The 15837-nt window shown below is 37.5% G+C and overlaps 1 protein-coding gene across 1 annotated transcript in view; it reads right to left on the bottom strand.

Moving 5' to 3' along the window:
- Nucleotides 1-15837, bottom strand: part of CCND3 (cyclin D3) — a 76595-nt gene extending 60758 nt beyond the window's left edge. The window contains exon 1 of the mRNA XM_087929518.1: nucleotides 15638-15837. The gene's annotated coding sequence lies outside the window, so the exon portion shown is untranslated. The remainder of the gene's footprint in view (nucleotides 1-15637) is intronic.

The following is a 15837-nucleotide window of genomic DNA, read 5'->3' as shown; positions in this document are numbered from 1 at the left end:
TTTCAGCTAAGATGCATTTTTTTATGATTATATCAACAAACCTATTTCAACTGCCGATGCCAGATGAGTAGACCTCATTTATTCAAAGAGGAAAAGAAACTGAGCTCAGATGCAGTGGCAGTTGTGCACAGGTGAGGCACAAACTGAAGAATCTTGCTTAGTTATACGAATGGAGGTCCTATTAGTTTTTTTTTTTGTTGTTGTTACAGATGAATAAATGAAAATGGGGACAAAATAGTCAATCTCATTGAAAGACAAACTCTGCAAGATGAATTCACCTCAAAAACAACTTGAAATTGCAGTATGGGAGGAGAACTGTCTTAGTTTAAGGTAGCAAAAGACAAAACTAAACAAGGAGGTAATTGCACCTATTTGGACAAGCATATTTTACTGATTTTTATTATAATTGTATTACTTCTAATATTAAGAGGCATGTGTAACACATGGTTCACTTTAACAGGTCATTAAAATTGTAAGTCTGAATAGCTGTTACCAGACTCCTAATTTTTGAATTAGCAAGCAGTTCCCTGCCAACAGCATGCCCATTCACATCTGTATATATGCATTGTATTCTTGCATCATCTAACATAACTGACACAAACCAAGAGTGTTTCTCTTCAGTCTCACTACATACTGTACTTATTTGCTATAGCTCTAACAGAGGGGTCCCCAATCCCCAGTCTGTGACCCCATGCTGGGCTGCAGCCCCTTCGGAACTGGGCCACAGAAGTGGCACACACGCATGAAACTACATTTGTGAAAGCACCTTGTGAAACCATCCCTCTCCCTGCCTCCGCCTCCACCACTGTTGATGCCTCCACCGGTCTGCAGAGCTGAAAGGAGTTGGCGACCACTGCTCTAAGACAGCCAGATAATGGAAACGAATACCCTTTCATTCAGGACCTGTTCTCACAATCACTGATGTGTGGTGATATATATCATCCTGAACCCAGAGCCAAGGCCACTTAAATTTGTTTATAGCTGTTCCAATTTTAAAGTAGCGTTTTCCTCTTCTCCCAACATCTAGTTGGCCATATATAAATCTACCACGCTTCATTAATGATGTGGTTGCTAATGCAGTCTAGTCTGTAGTCTAGTCTGATCTGTCCTGGCTCAGCTTCTATTGGTTATGTTAGGCTGTTGTGGACATGTCCTATTTCTGGACACCAACTTCCCTGGACACTTTGGACTGGACTGCAGAACAAATTGGATTCCACAGTGGCATCTACCCACAAAAGACTATCCCTTCCCAAGGATTTGGCATGAGATCTATTTTTTTTCAACACAACATTAAAATAATGAAATTTTGTTTTAAAACAATAAGACTAGGAACCTTTTTAAAAAAGAGTGCACTACTCATATGCTGCAAAGAAGGTTGATTTAAACCTAGATAAAATAGGAATTCTGCCAGCTGTGGATTCTTTCACCATTGTGTGCCTTAGAGAGTGTTGTTGCGTTTATTCTTATCATTGCTTCTGCCAACAAAAGGCATTGTGCAACCATAGCTTTTACTGTTTGTAAGGGCGGAAATCATCATAGTATTGTTCTATTCTGATTTCATGGCCCTCCTTTGGTAATTTCTGGAAACTGCTGGTCAACAAAGTAAAACTATATTTACCATCAGCACAGCCATTGATTTGCAGCACTAGTCAAGAATGGCCCTCTTTCATCACTCTCTCGTTTCACTCCACATCTCTCTTTCTATGCCTGTGAGCTGGCTATTAGCACTATGTGAAGTTACAGGCATGCACTTGTGCATCTACCAGCTATTAGTTGGGCAAATTGACAGTGGCTAACCATAGTGTTTCCGGAATCTGCCATGACTAGCCCAGCTCTGCCTAACCCATGTAGTAGGAATAACTAGTGATTATTTTTCTGCTGGCAGGTAATACATGGTGAGAAGAGAAATGAAGCTCCTCGCTCTTCAGTGAAGTTAACTTGTTCCTCACTAAACTAGTAAAGACAGCACATTGTTCCTGTGGAAGAATAGAGTTTTGTACAGAGTGACAAATTTTATGTCAGCATACTTTTCTCCTGGCTAAAGAGGTAGATCAACATTGTCCACGTTGTGGAGCCTAGGCCACTGATTAAGAAGCAAAATACTAGAGAGTAAACCGACTGAGTTTGAGTGAGGTTTATTTTTTTACTCTTAACCAAATGTTCATGGAACCATAGAATGACAATTTTGCAAAATCTGAACTGGACTGGATGATAATACCTTAATGGAACCACATATAATATTGTTTTTCTATTTCTTACTTACATTCTCAACTTTGGCTAGCCTGGTTCTCTGTTGCATGCTCCTTGTATTTTTGATACTGGCTTGTAGAGTATGTACCATTGGACAGATAAGAATAAACTGATGTCTACAATCTGTTCTGGGCGAAGCAACACTTCTCCCTCAAAGAATTTAATTTGTAACCTTAGGGTGCTCCTGACCTGGACCCACCTATTATTGGCTCTTTATCAAGTGGAAAGGTATTTGTGGCCCAAAATGCCTATTGACATTTTAAAATGATATTCTAGTTACTACCTGGAGATAATTTGATAACAGCAACCCATATTAGAGGAATCTGGCTGAATTACTATTGCCATCATTTATGGGATCAAATATGGCTGTGTGTATTTTAATTAGGAATATCTTTATATGATGGTCATTTTCGCTTGCACTGCTTTCAATTTCCTATTAAGTTCTTCATAGCTTGGGGTATTGGTATGAGCTGATATGGATCCTGAAATTCACTTTGGCATTTGCCAGATAAACTCTGAAGCATTCAGGCTGCCTTACTGTGGAGATGGTCTTTTGTGTTCCAAGAAAGCTGATACAATAAAAACTTGGCAAGTTTTTTTTTTAAAAAAAACAATCATAAAGCTAAGCTTATAATTAAAACTGGATTTCTACTTCACTCAAAACCCAGAATTATTTCCTATACTATATTCCCCTTGTTAATGACACTGAAATTCTATTGTTACTAAGAAAATATTATTGTTTCTTCACTTAACTGGGCTTCTGTGACCTAGCCTGAATATGGTTGTATAAGTACCACTAGTGCAGATTGACTATAGTATTGTTTTGTATGTACACACAAACACACACAATGGTAGGTTTTTTCATGAAAAAATGGCAAAAAGTCCTATTAGCAACAATATTTATTAATTACATGCTTATTGTTTTACTGCTCTTATTTAAAAAAAAATGCTTTAGGCAATACTACAGCTTGAAAACATTGATTAGAGAGTAATATTTTTTCTTTGTTTCTTTATTATATTTATCCTGCCTTTATCATTTCTATAAATAATGGAAGGTGGCAAACATATACAATACTCTTTCTTCCTCCTATTTTTATCCCAAACAATAACCCTGTGAGGTTAGATTGAATTGGGTTGAGAGAGTGACTGACCCAAAGTCATCCAGCTGGCTTTTGTGACTGTGCAAATATAAATAAATTTGTGTTCGGGTGTGTTCATTCATCCCTAGTCTTAATAGTTGAAATTCTTTAAAAAATAACAACAACCAACAACAGTGTGGGAAGTTAGGAATCTTTCTACACAAACCACCAAAGATGCCCATATAACTGGCCACTGAGATGAGTCTTTAAAATTCAACAGAAAAGAAACATGGCCTTTTCAGAGACCTGCTAACAAGATTTAAGGAGACAAATATAGACCAGAGAGGAAGAGCAGATGATATAAAGGGGGGGAGGCACAAAGAAAAGAAGGATGAGATACATTTACCACAGTCCCCAGAGTGGTGAGGGTAAACAGACAAATATCAATGAAGCTTGTCTTAAGTCTCCCAGCTGGTGCAGATCCCCAGGGTGGCTCGTGGGCTGCTGTCTTGACAGCTGGGCTTCACAAAGTTTTATCGGCAGCTATTTTCACCCTTTCAACTGACTGTATGGTTCCCAAAAGGGCGGGAATGTGACTGCTGTGATGTGTTCCTATATTTGCCTATTGTTGTCTTTTTATTCTTCTGTTGCAAATGACAGTGCATACTGCCCTTCCAAGGAGCAGTTATATTGGTTGGTAGTACTGACTCACAACTTTTGGTCCTCCCTACAACCATAAGTACTAAATATTTTCTGACTCTGTCATTTCCTGCCATTCGCATTGGCATCTGGACACCTTGGCAAAGCAAGTGTTATTCCTTGTATTGTATTTGATTCCCAGTCCAAGATTTAAATGATCTTATGCCAATATTTTCTGTACTACAGCATAATACTTGCTTAAGAAAACTAGGGTCTGCAAACTTCATCGCACAATCTCTCATCTCTACATTTCTAGACCAACCTTGATCTGTCATTGATAAATTCCCTGGGAAAGCCTTTAAGTAGGAAGACAGCAGATATTCACTCTTGGCTGTTCATCAGCCAATGATATCATCAGGTATTTTCTCTTTTCTTGCTAATCAGTGTTGACAGTATATGGCAGGGCTCTCCAACCTTGGCAACCGTTAAGACTAGTAGACTCAACTCCCAGAATTCCTCAACCAGCTATGCTGGCTGAAGGATTCAGGGAGTTGAAATCCATAATTCTTAAAATTGGAGATCCCTGGAATATGCTATTAACTATTCAGGATAACAAGGAAAGTCAGGTCACCCTATTATTATCTTATTTCAATATAAGAGTTTTCTGGTGAGGAAAAGCTCTCAAATTGAATTTGAAATTTGAAAAACAAGCTCTCCCTCTCTGTCTTTTGTTGAAAAGTAACACTTTAAAGATGTTTACACCAACCAGAAAAGGCTCCAAAGTGGTCTTCAATACCTTAGCAATACAACATGCCAAGGAGTTACTATAGCAAATCAAGGAGGAATCTTGTGGCTTGTTCCTCTAACTAATTGAATAGGTCATAACTCCTCAATAAAGAGTATGATGCCTGGCAGGATCAGTAGCTTCACCAAGATATTTCTTGGTGCCTAACAAGTTCTTTGTTTTTATTTTTTATTTTTTTCATAATAAATAAATTAACTGAAAGCTAGTAGGCAGTAAAGCACCTGTCTCAAACATAACAAGTAATTTCCAATAAATATTTTGGGTTCAGGTGGATTACAGAAGGAAGCATTCTTAGAAAATGAAGTGGTGAATGACTGCATCCCAGTGTTTGTCTCTTGCCAAATGTGATTGACTTTATCTCCCATGGTAATTGCTTTGTAAGTCTGCTTGCCCTTAACTCACGCTGAAAAATTCTAATTATACAGTCCTCAAAAAAGGATTCCTGAGACAAGCAATAGGGAGGAAGAATACACAGGCAACAGATTTAAGGCATTTCTAACTCTGCTACGACTCTCCAGTCCCTGCAAACACCTCATCTTCATTGTCATGCTATGTCAGTGAGGGTTCTAAGTGACCATAGAAGCACTACAGTGGAAAGAATCCTTTAACCCATCAAAACTAATTCCCTGCTCAGTGCAGCAATCCATATTAAAGCATCCAGCATGGGCTATCTGTTTAATACAGCCAGTGAAAGGAAGCCCATTCTCTCTCTGCATAATTAGTAAGTTATTATTAAGAAGTCGGGAATTTCATAGAAGGATTAATGATCAGCAGAGTTGTCTCCCAGCAGTAGTTATGCTAAATAAAATCCTCTGCCTCTATGATTTCATTTCTCTATGAAAGAAAACAGTTTGTTTTGGGAAGTTGTCATCTATTATATATCTTTATTGTCTCTTGATTTGGCAGATGATAGGCACCAGATGCAATTTTATAATACAAACAAAGCCTAGAGATTCATTCTTTCTTTGTATGGGTTTTTTTTTCATCTTCTGTAGTAACCCATTAGAGACCTTTATTATATGGAAGAAAAATTATAATTTAGGAGTAAAACACACATTTTTCAAACTGTAATGAACTTGATTTAATGCCACCTGGCCCTTCTAAGAAAGACAGCTACTTCCCAGAAACAGAACACACATCAATTTCAAACAGGATCTTCCTATAGGAAAGAAGATCACTTTACATGTAGCAAAAAGAGATCTTTCACTCCCCTCTTCAGAAAGATCATTTGTTCTTCTGAAAACTGCAAATAATTCTTTGAGAAAAGAGAGAAGCAAAAAGCTGAATGCTGGGTTCAGAGAACAGCATTCCTGAATTTTGAAGACAGATGCAGTCAACAAGAAACTGAGAAGGTCCGTGGACAGGGGTGGGTTTCTACTGGTTCTGTCCACCTCTGTAGAACCGGTAAGGTTCTGTCCACCTCTGTAGAACCGGTAACTCTGAAGAGCAGCAGACATAGAACTGGTTCTATGCCAGCTGATGTTTTTGTCCACCTTCCCACCCTGGCTCTTATCTGACCTTTATTTCCTGATTTTTTTCATCTTCTGCTGCCGTGTGAGGCACAGCTGCAGTTAAAAAAGCAGGAAAAAAGGGCTCTTTGAAAGGCTGCTTCTCTGCAGGCAGCGTGCTGATGACGATTTACAGGTGCACGGCTCACAGCGTGCAGGGAAGCATATCATAAATCACCGAACCTCGTAAATGACTGAACTGGTAGTTAACCCTGTTGGATCCTACCCCTGTCCGTGGATATGGATAACTTAGCATCAGGTATTAAGTCAACCTAGGAAACAGGAAGTTTAATAGAATTCTGTAAACTTACTTTTGTTTTTACTAAGTGTATTTTTTACACTAAGTTCTTGCCTCTGATATTTATTGTTTCTATATAACCATGATGGTGAACCTATGGCACATGTGCCAGAAGTGGCACACAGAGCTACTTCTGCTGGCACACAGGAGGTCGCCTGGAAGAGCCCCACTGTGCATGTACCCCCTGCTAGCCAGCTGATTGTCGGGTATTTGCTGTGCATGCACAGGAGGAGATGTGCACGTGGAAGACATGTGTGCATGCGCAGAGGCAGGCGGAATGTGGGGGATTGCGTGCACATGCACAGAGGTGTGCGGTGTGGTGGGGGTCGCGTGCACATGCGCAGATGCGTACTGTGTGTGCACAGGGGGCTGTGTATGCATGCGGAGGGGGCGGGGGAAGTTGCACACACATTGCATTATGGGTGCAGGCACGCAAGCACGCACGCATACTTTTGGCACGCAACGTGGAAAAGGTTAGCCATCACTGCTATATAAGCTTAGTATTTTTGCATTTTTATGCAACTTGGACTTATTTTGCAGCAGAGTTTCTTCAAAATAAGGGAAGACCAGCATTATCTTATGGTCTGCTACAGCTTTATATTTTTTCTGTATGTTTTTTTATTGGAGATCCCTTTAAGTTACTGTCTGACATATGGATAACTCTACACATTGATGTCTTTTGTCAGTAAACATCTTTGCACTACAATATTCACAGTTAAACATGATTTTTACACCCTGTTATTTTAAAAGCAAAATTAGCTTCTGTTTATCCCTTATGAGATTGTTCTATTGTCCCTTAAAGAAGTAAGGGAAAGGAAGGGCCATTCATTTTAATACTATAATGCCAGGATATGTCACTATGGAATTTATTAGTTTTTTTTCCTTTTAATTTGCCAGAAAACAACATGGATTCTAAGAAGTCTATCTCTGCCACACACTGGCCTAAGGGGAGAGGACATTAACTTGCCTGCTTTCTAAAAGATAGAACTGTTGTGTGTTAACTCAGAAGACCATTAAAAGAAGATGGTTCAAACCTCCAATGTTTTTGGGTTCAGCTGTGTGGTAAAGTTTTCAGATTCATCTTCTGTTAAAAAGAGCATGACTGGAAAAGACCTAACATGAGATTCTAGTTTCCGACAAAGTGCTAAGCAGAGAAGACAAACTTATTCTGACTCAAATATAGCTTTTCATCCCAAATGAACATTAGCAGATCGCAGTCTTTGAAAACAATTTGCATTGTACCATCTAAATCTCAAAGCTAAGTTTAAAATCACAAGTTTAGAAAAAAAAATACTGTATTTGAGAATTCACTTTTATCTAACTAATTGCAAGGCACTTTTTTTTTTTTTCACTGAAGAAATAGAGAATTTCCCATGCATTATAAAGTTGTAACACAAGCTGCCCCTTACATAATTGGCTACCAGATTGCAGCTCAAGTGCAAAAAAGTGGGACTTGTATTGTGGAGGTCTCGATATATGTGTTTTGTCATTTTTGTATTTTGTAGTTCGTAATAGACATCTATGATTAGCAAGATTGAATGATCACTACATTTGTATACAATATTGATTTCTCATTAGATTTGTGCCTGATGTCAAAATGTGGCTTTTCTATAATCTTCTGGAAGTGGAATTAAAATAATAGTTCCATGTAACACATTCATTTTCCTAATAAAAATCCAGCATTTTTTCTTATAAACAAGTAATTTTCTTATTCAAAAATATATGGAAACATCCATTTTTCCTTATATCAATTTCCCAGTAGCTTCTCCTTGCTTCTGTCTTCTAAGTAAACTAACTGTTGCTTCCTTTTGTTCACTCATAATAGGTGCAGTATTTATGAAGGTTTAAATGCTAAACATATTAATTTGGGAGTGAAAGGTAAATTCACTTTTGGGTTCAGCTGAAACTGGTGACTTTTCAAAGTAAGCCCCACTCAAGGGTTTCCTTCAGGATCAACATGCATGAATTGATTTTGCTAATTAATTAGTTCCTGACCTAGCAGAAACAGCTGGGGTTTACTTTGCTGCTAAAATTACTTATTACTTGTCATTCCTGCAACTGTAAAATTGCACTTCTAAAAACAGAATTAAACAAAAGTGAGGAGAAACCAGAGTGCCTCTAAGGAAGAATTTAATTATTAAAATATTTACTGAGATCCAGAAATAGAAACTGATGAGGGGGAATTCAAGTATGCAATGGCCCCATGCAAGACAGCAAGAAGCAGGCAAAGAGCCATTTCAAAAGGATAGGACAAGGCAAAAAGTACTATGCTTCAAAGACAGCCTTATAAAGTCTCCGTGGCACTCTGCGCTGGAATAAAATTGGTTAGCAACAGTGATGTTATCTGGACTCTCCAAGAAGCCAAGTACGGTAAGGGTCCATTTCAGGCTAAACACTCATTTGGAAGCACCAGTCTCTTTTTTTTCTTTTGCCTTAATGAACAGACTTCGGTTGCATGCCTTCCCCTTTGGGAAGGAAGATTCCCCCCTCCCAACAAGGAACACACGCCCTGCTGGTGCTCCACCCTTTCTGCGGTTTCCTGAATGCTTTGTCGTAGATTTGCTGAAGATCATTGTGAGAAACCCAAATGTGGTAAAATGCAAAGATAAGTGACCCTTTTTGAGAAAGAAAGACATGCCAATACAGGTTGTGGCAGCCAAGCTGCTCCTGCTGTAGTCTTGCAGCACCTTATTTGCAAAGCTTTCACAGCAATGCAAGAGCATTGCAGGGAAGCTAGCTCCCTACCCACCATTTCATCCGCGATGATACAGAGGATACTTCCTTCCTTTCCACACTCCAGCAAAATTGCTTTGGCTTTTAAATAAAAATGCCCATTGAATTCTTCATACACATCCTACAGCAGAAAGAGAAAACTACAGTCCTGCTTGCAAGGTGACTTGCACAAAGTCGCTCCTTCTAACTTGGTCTCCCACGTGCACCATTGCGCAGGGTCCTCACAGTTGTTCCCTGGGGACTGGAAAAAGGAGACGTGGGGGACCAAAGGGTATTTAGATGGTCATAGGGACTATGGGAAAATAAGAGCCCCAGCCTTACCCCTGATGCACTTTATTTCCTTGGTGCATTTCCTTGGGAGGAAAAAAAATGGGGATTATGGGAAACATAGCTAAAAATATCATCCATTCACTTGTCAGTGCAAGGGTGAGGGATCGGGCAAGAAGGGGGAAACTTCATGGTGCAGGCAGCAGAACAAGACCAGAACTCCTGTCAAGGGGAAACTGCCAGGTCCCCATAAAGACAGCAAAAATGTTCTGAAGCCGTAACTGGGCAGTAGTTAACCGATTTAGTTTCTCAAACCCTAGCATCTTTTTCTTTATTTGCTATGCTCTGACAACTACAAAAAGATTATTTTTAAATTTTGTAAATGATAGATTGCATGAGGAGGATGTTAGGTTGATATGTGCATGAATTCAGTTCTATTTCTAACCTCCAAATCTCAAACAAGTGAATAGTCAAAAACTCAAGGTGACATCTGTGGCTCTGCTCCATTTTTAGATATACTGCATGTGCCCCACACACACATGAAAAAAGGACAAGCCTTCCACTGTATCAGTGCAGATGCCATCTTGGCCTTTTTGACAACTCTGTACCTGTATGTGTGGTATGAGCACAGCATAGAGAGATGAGAAATTGTGGTGTTATAGAATACTCTCACACAAGACAAAAAAAAAAAACCCAGAATGGTGTGAACAACAAGAAGACTGAAGTTACTAAGAATAAACTAGGAAACTTTATGGGATTTAAATACCATAAATGGGTATAACTGTAGTGCTCTAGACTTTCATTTGTGCTACATACGGAGGCCATCCTGTTTTGTTGTTACTCACTGGAAACTTCTGTGTTTTATGTCTGCCTTTGCTGTATTCTGCTCTCTGGGATGCACAATTGTCCACTAAGCACTTTACGACGTCAAGTATTTAGTATTCATTAATTATACAAAACTATAGTCTCTTGTTCTGCATGTGCATACAAACTATTAACTTGATCTTGTTAGCTAACTTATGTACAGTTTTATAGACTGTTTTCAGCTACAAATGAGAGAAGTTTTTAAGGCCTGTAATATACTTGATGGAATCAAAACATGAACAGAGGAACACTTTGCTGTTTTAAGACTTCCCTCTAGTGGTAAATATTTGTTAAGGGTAGGAAAGATAAACCATCCCAGTGAATAAATTGCTCTCCTTTCTTAATAGCAATCCAAAAAGTGATAGTGTTTCCCTTCTAATCTACAAGCACTATTACATGATTCTTTATATTTCTGTAATCTGACTTCTAATTCAACACTGCATGTGCATTTTATTCTGTGCTACATATTCACTTGGAACCAAATTAAGGGCAGATTAGCTGGTTTAATGGTATGTTCTTGAATCCAAGAGGCAACACAAGTCCTTTAGCACAGGTGGGCTCTGTCCACACACCCATCCCCTTCTTTTCTCCACCTCCCACTCTGAAGTAGGAAACATTCCCTTTTCCCATCCCACTTTTCTGGAAGAGTTGAAGCTTGAAGAGTTGAAGTTGAAACTATTACCACTCAATAAACCCTCAGTAAGATCACACCTAGAATAATACCTCCAGTTTTGGTCACCACACTATAAAAAAGATGTTGAGACTCTAGAAAAAGTGCAGAGAAGAACAACCAGGATGATTAGGAGACCGGAGACTAAAACATATGAAGAACAGTTACAGGAACTGGGCATGGCTAGTCTAGTGAAGAGAAGGACCAGGGGAGACATGATAGCAGTGTTCCAATATCTGAGGGGCTGCCACAGAGAGGAAGGGCTCAAGCTATTTTCCAAGGCATCTAAAGGCCACACAAGGAGCAATGGTTGGAAACTGGTCAAGGAGAGATTCAACCTAGAAATAAGAAGAAATTTTCTGACAGTGAGAATCAACCAATGGAACAGCTTGCCTTCGGAAATTGTGGAAGCTTCTTTGCTGGAGGTTTTCAAGAAGAGATTGGACTGCCATTTGTCAGAAATGGTGTAGGGTCTCCTGCTTGGGCAGAGGCTTGGATTAGATGACCTACAAGGTCCCTTCCAATTCTGTTAATCTGTATCTAATCTGCTGCTTTGTCCCTTAATATCTTGATTGCTTAGACTGAGCAAAATTCATATTTTCAGCTATAAGCTACCAAGGAAAATGCACAATGTACCTTAAAACACGTTTGCATTAATTCATTACTAGTCTGAATTTACATTTTAATATTTTAAGCACCAGCTGGATTGCTATTAATCTTATTGTGTTTAAACCTGGATGCAAACTGACCAAATTGTAGATTTTCTCTGAACATGCCTTTCTTTAGTTTCCTAACTGATTTTACCAAATAATTTAGTCTTTTTAAAAGACTGATAGAGAAATTCTCTAGGCTGATTTCCTCTGCTGATGAAAATAATAGAGAGCTCTCTGTATTATTATTTCTGATTTCTTGGGAACTGCTCAGGTTGCCAATTTCTTATCTGGTTAGGCAAATAACAATTTCTCTTCTTAAGCATTGTGTTTTGGGAATATTCCTCCCTCATGACATGGTGGGGAGGAGACCCTTTGATATTGGCATATTTTCTTTTTAACTCAGCCCTTTATTTTAGCTAAAAAGCCTCTTTAAACATTATAAAATTCTAATAATTTTATATGGTTACATATTGTATCACATGTATTTTTCCCCAGTCACCTGGCTACTCAGAGACAGTGCATACTGATTGTTTGCCAATCTGTGAACAATTTTTCTACCTTCTCATCTGTAGTTTCTTCATTGGTAGATTGTCTACAGAAAGAAAAATGACAGGACAGTGGAAGATTATAAATGGCAGACATCATCACTTGGGAGTCCTTAAATCATGTAAAACAAGTTGTAACTGTTGTAACAAGGAAACAAGCCAACAGCCATTTTTTGTGCATTCAAATTTACAGATGTTCCAAAACCAGCTTAAAGTCCAAATATTTAAAAACCACCTGCCTCAAAGTTATCTTACCAAAACTAAATATCTGCTGGGGAGTCCCTGCTAGTAGTCCCATTCATGACGAAGGAAGGGCTTTCTCAGGAGGAAACCTTCTCCAGAGCAGGGAATCCTAACCTGCTGTCCATTTAGGAAGGCTGTGCAGATTTTTCTATTTCCTAGAGTCATTGAGATTTAATATGGTTTTAGTACTGGATTTTCTTTTTATTGTTTTTGTGGAATTATTACAATGGTTTTATGATAATATAATTTTATCTGGCATTTTTGTTGCTGTAAACTGCTGAAAGCCACATTTTGCAGAACACAAATGATTTAATAATAAATTAGGAAATGTGTAGCTGTCCTCTATACATTGTTTTGTTTGAACAACTGAAAGCAAGCCTGTTCACCCAAGGCAATTCTAGAGTAACACATGCTTCAGGACCAACCTCCCTCTTAGACTGCTTTTTAAAAATGAATTATGCTTTGCTTTTTGTGTATTGTCTTCACTGACACTTTTAGTTTTATTGTTTCCTTGAAGAGATCTTTTATTATATCTTTTGGGATTTTTTCATGAAGAATTCCAGTAAAAAAAATAATAATAACAACACACAGGAAGCTATCTTTTTCAAATGTACTTGCAGTGGCAGCCTATTTCATATTACCTGGAAAAAGAGCATAGATCAATGTTTTTGAAAATGTCTCCTAGGACTCCAGGAGGTTTCCCAAGACCCAATCAAGGATACTCAAAATTCAAGTTTTCCAGCCTATGTTGAAATCCCATCAAACAATTGTGAGAACAAGCAGTGAATAGATTTCAATATTTAATGCAATACATATTGATAAATATAACCCATACAAACATATAGTGTTTTGGTATCCAGAAAAAAAATGTTTAAGAAACAGTGATATAGAATACAATAGATTGTATTCATTTTAGAAGTTCCTCTTTTTGGCTTGGTCCTTTAACTCAAAGACACACAGCTTGTGCGGTCCTTGTTATGTTCTGAGATTGCCTGTTTTCAGAGAGCAACAAGGACCACACAGTTCAACTCTGAGCTACACACATTCTTTTCTATCAGACACACAATTTAATAGCCTAGGGCCACATGGAAGCCTTCAGTTTGGTCCAGCAATAAAGGTCAGAAATTAAAAAGGTTGATGTGATACAAAAGGAAATGATTCAATCCATTGGGATAAATATTATTTGCTATGTTTAATTAATATAAATTAATTCAATTAAAATATATTTCTTGTCTGTCCTTCATCCTGGCTGTGCCTATCTTTTGGAGAGTGATCTCTGGTATCCCATTCATTGCTCACTATGAACCCCAAACAATTGCATGTTGCTATTATAAACAGTTGTCAACATGCCTGTTATTTGATCACTATATGCCTACTCAGAACTAAAAAGTTATGAATATGAATACAACATATTTTCTTTTGGAGGGCGAATTACATCTTATAGAACAAGAAAAGTTCAAGTAAATATGTGTATGTATAAACTGTATGAATAGATCTGTGCTGCAAGCTATTTAAAGCTGGATCCAAGATATGAAAACACTGCAAACTATTGTTCTAGATAATTTGACAAAAGGGAATCACTCACCAAGAGTGCTAATAACTACTGCTAAGTAGGCATTCTGCATGAACCAGCAGTTTTATTGCTATAATATTTAATTAAAAACTCAGCCAAGATTCAGGCAGCTAACACACAGCTGTAATGTTTTGAAAACATTTTTCTCTACTTTACATGCCCTTCTGATGCATGGAATGAAACTCTTACTATGAAATCAAATCAGACAATAGGCACACAGTGTTTCCAGTAACTCACATACTAGTTGGTAACATCCTAATTTGAGCTCCCTTGATTGGAATATTATATAGAAGTTATTGAAAGACAGTAAAATGGACATCAACAGTCTCATATCCTTCTCAAAGTTGTGACAGTAAGTTTAAAAATTTGACCTTAACAATAAGGAATTATTATTTTTTAAACTGGCATGCCATTGATTTCTTTAAAAGCCTGGTCAAGATTAATCTGGAGGTAAAAGAAGCAAAACAAATGAAAGGTTGCAAATTTCATAGCTGAGGCAGAAGACTACAAATGGGCAAACATGACCTATAAATGCATGACACTCCCATTATGGGAATCCCATAAGCCCTGCAGATGTTTATAATTAAATTATATTTAACTATTTGGGACAGAAAGAGCACAGGCTATTTTTAAAAATTCTTTCACCAGTATCACACCATATGATTCTTTACCTGTTCTTTGCAACAGTTCGTAATGGCACAAGAAATTTCTTCTTTCACAGCAAAATAATGTAGAAAAATTACAAGCAATAACTCTTTTCAGCTTTATGCCACCAGCCCAGTAAATACAAATGTTTGATCAGAAAAGATATGTCCAAGATAGAAGCAGTAATCTATACAACAGGATTTAGGATTTAGGAGTCTTCAAAAACAAATGCTAAACTAAATTATCTACAGGCATGTATGCATGTTAGGTAAATAGTGCCCTGAATATACAAATCAGAATTTTGATATTTAAAAAGAATGAGAATGGGCATATAATCCTTTTTAAATTATCTGTATTTTTCATGCAAATACTGTTATGGGTAATTTCATTTATTATGCACATCTGTTGAAGATGCAAACACTTTCTTTTTCTAAAATATTTCACAAAATATACACAAATATTTTACATGCAGGAGAGAGCATGTAAACACAGACACAAGGGAACAACAATAAATGCATGAGAATAATATATATACGCACTTCAGTTTGGTATACATTCAAGATCAATTGATTGTCTTCTCTCTAAACTTAATCGTGGTTAAGATACCAAAATTAATGAATTTAAATAACTGATGATTTAATATGGAAAATGACTAATTTAAATCACATGGATTTCATATGGTTCTAATATATGACTAAGTTTGGTTCCAACCTAATTACATATCATCTAGGACCAGCCAATGTCGTATCCAAATATATAAAAAATGTGTATTGTTTTTTTGAAGGAATATGTTCTTTCTAATTTTTCGAACATGCACTCAAGTGTTTTGTTATTTACAAGTTAAAGAAACTGAGCAGCTTCCTACCTTATTGTTGACTGTCAACAGTTCTCCATTTTTTTAAAGCAGCATTTCCTATGTTCCAACTTATTTTTCAAAGTTCAAACTTCCTAATGTTTTCACTGCTCTTAAACCTATGTTGCTTGGAATGGTGTTGCAATTTAAATCGACTCAGAACAACAGCTTTCTCTGATAGTTGTTTACATTTTTGTTTCAGCATTGTAATT

Source organism: Pseudonaja textilis, chromosome 3, assembly GCF_049901715.1.
Source record: "Pseudonaja textilis isolate UNSWEBS1 chromosome 3, rPseTex1.2, whole genome shotgun sequence".
Classification (NCBI taxonomy): Eukaryota; Metazoa; Chordata; class Lepidosauria; order Squamata; family Elapidae; genus Pseudonaja; species Pseudonaja textilis.
Note: the sequence above shows the minus strand (reverse complement) of the source record. Positions and strands in the feature narration are given on the sequence as shown.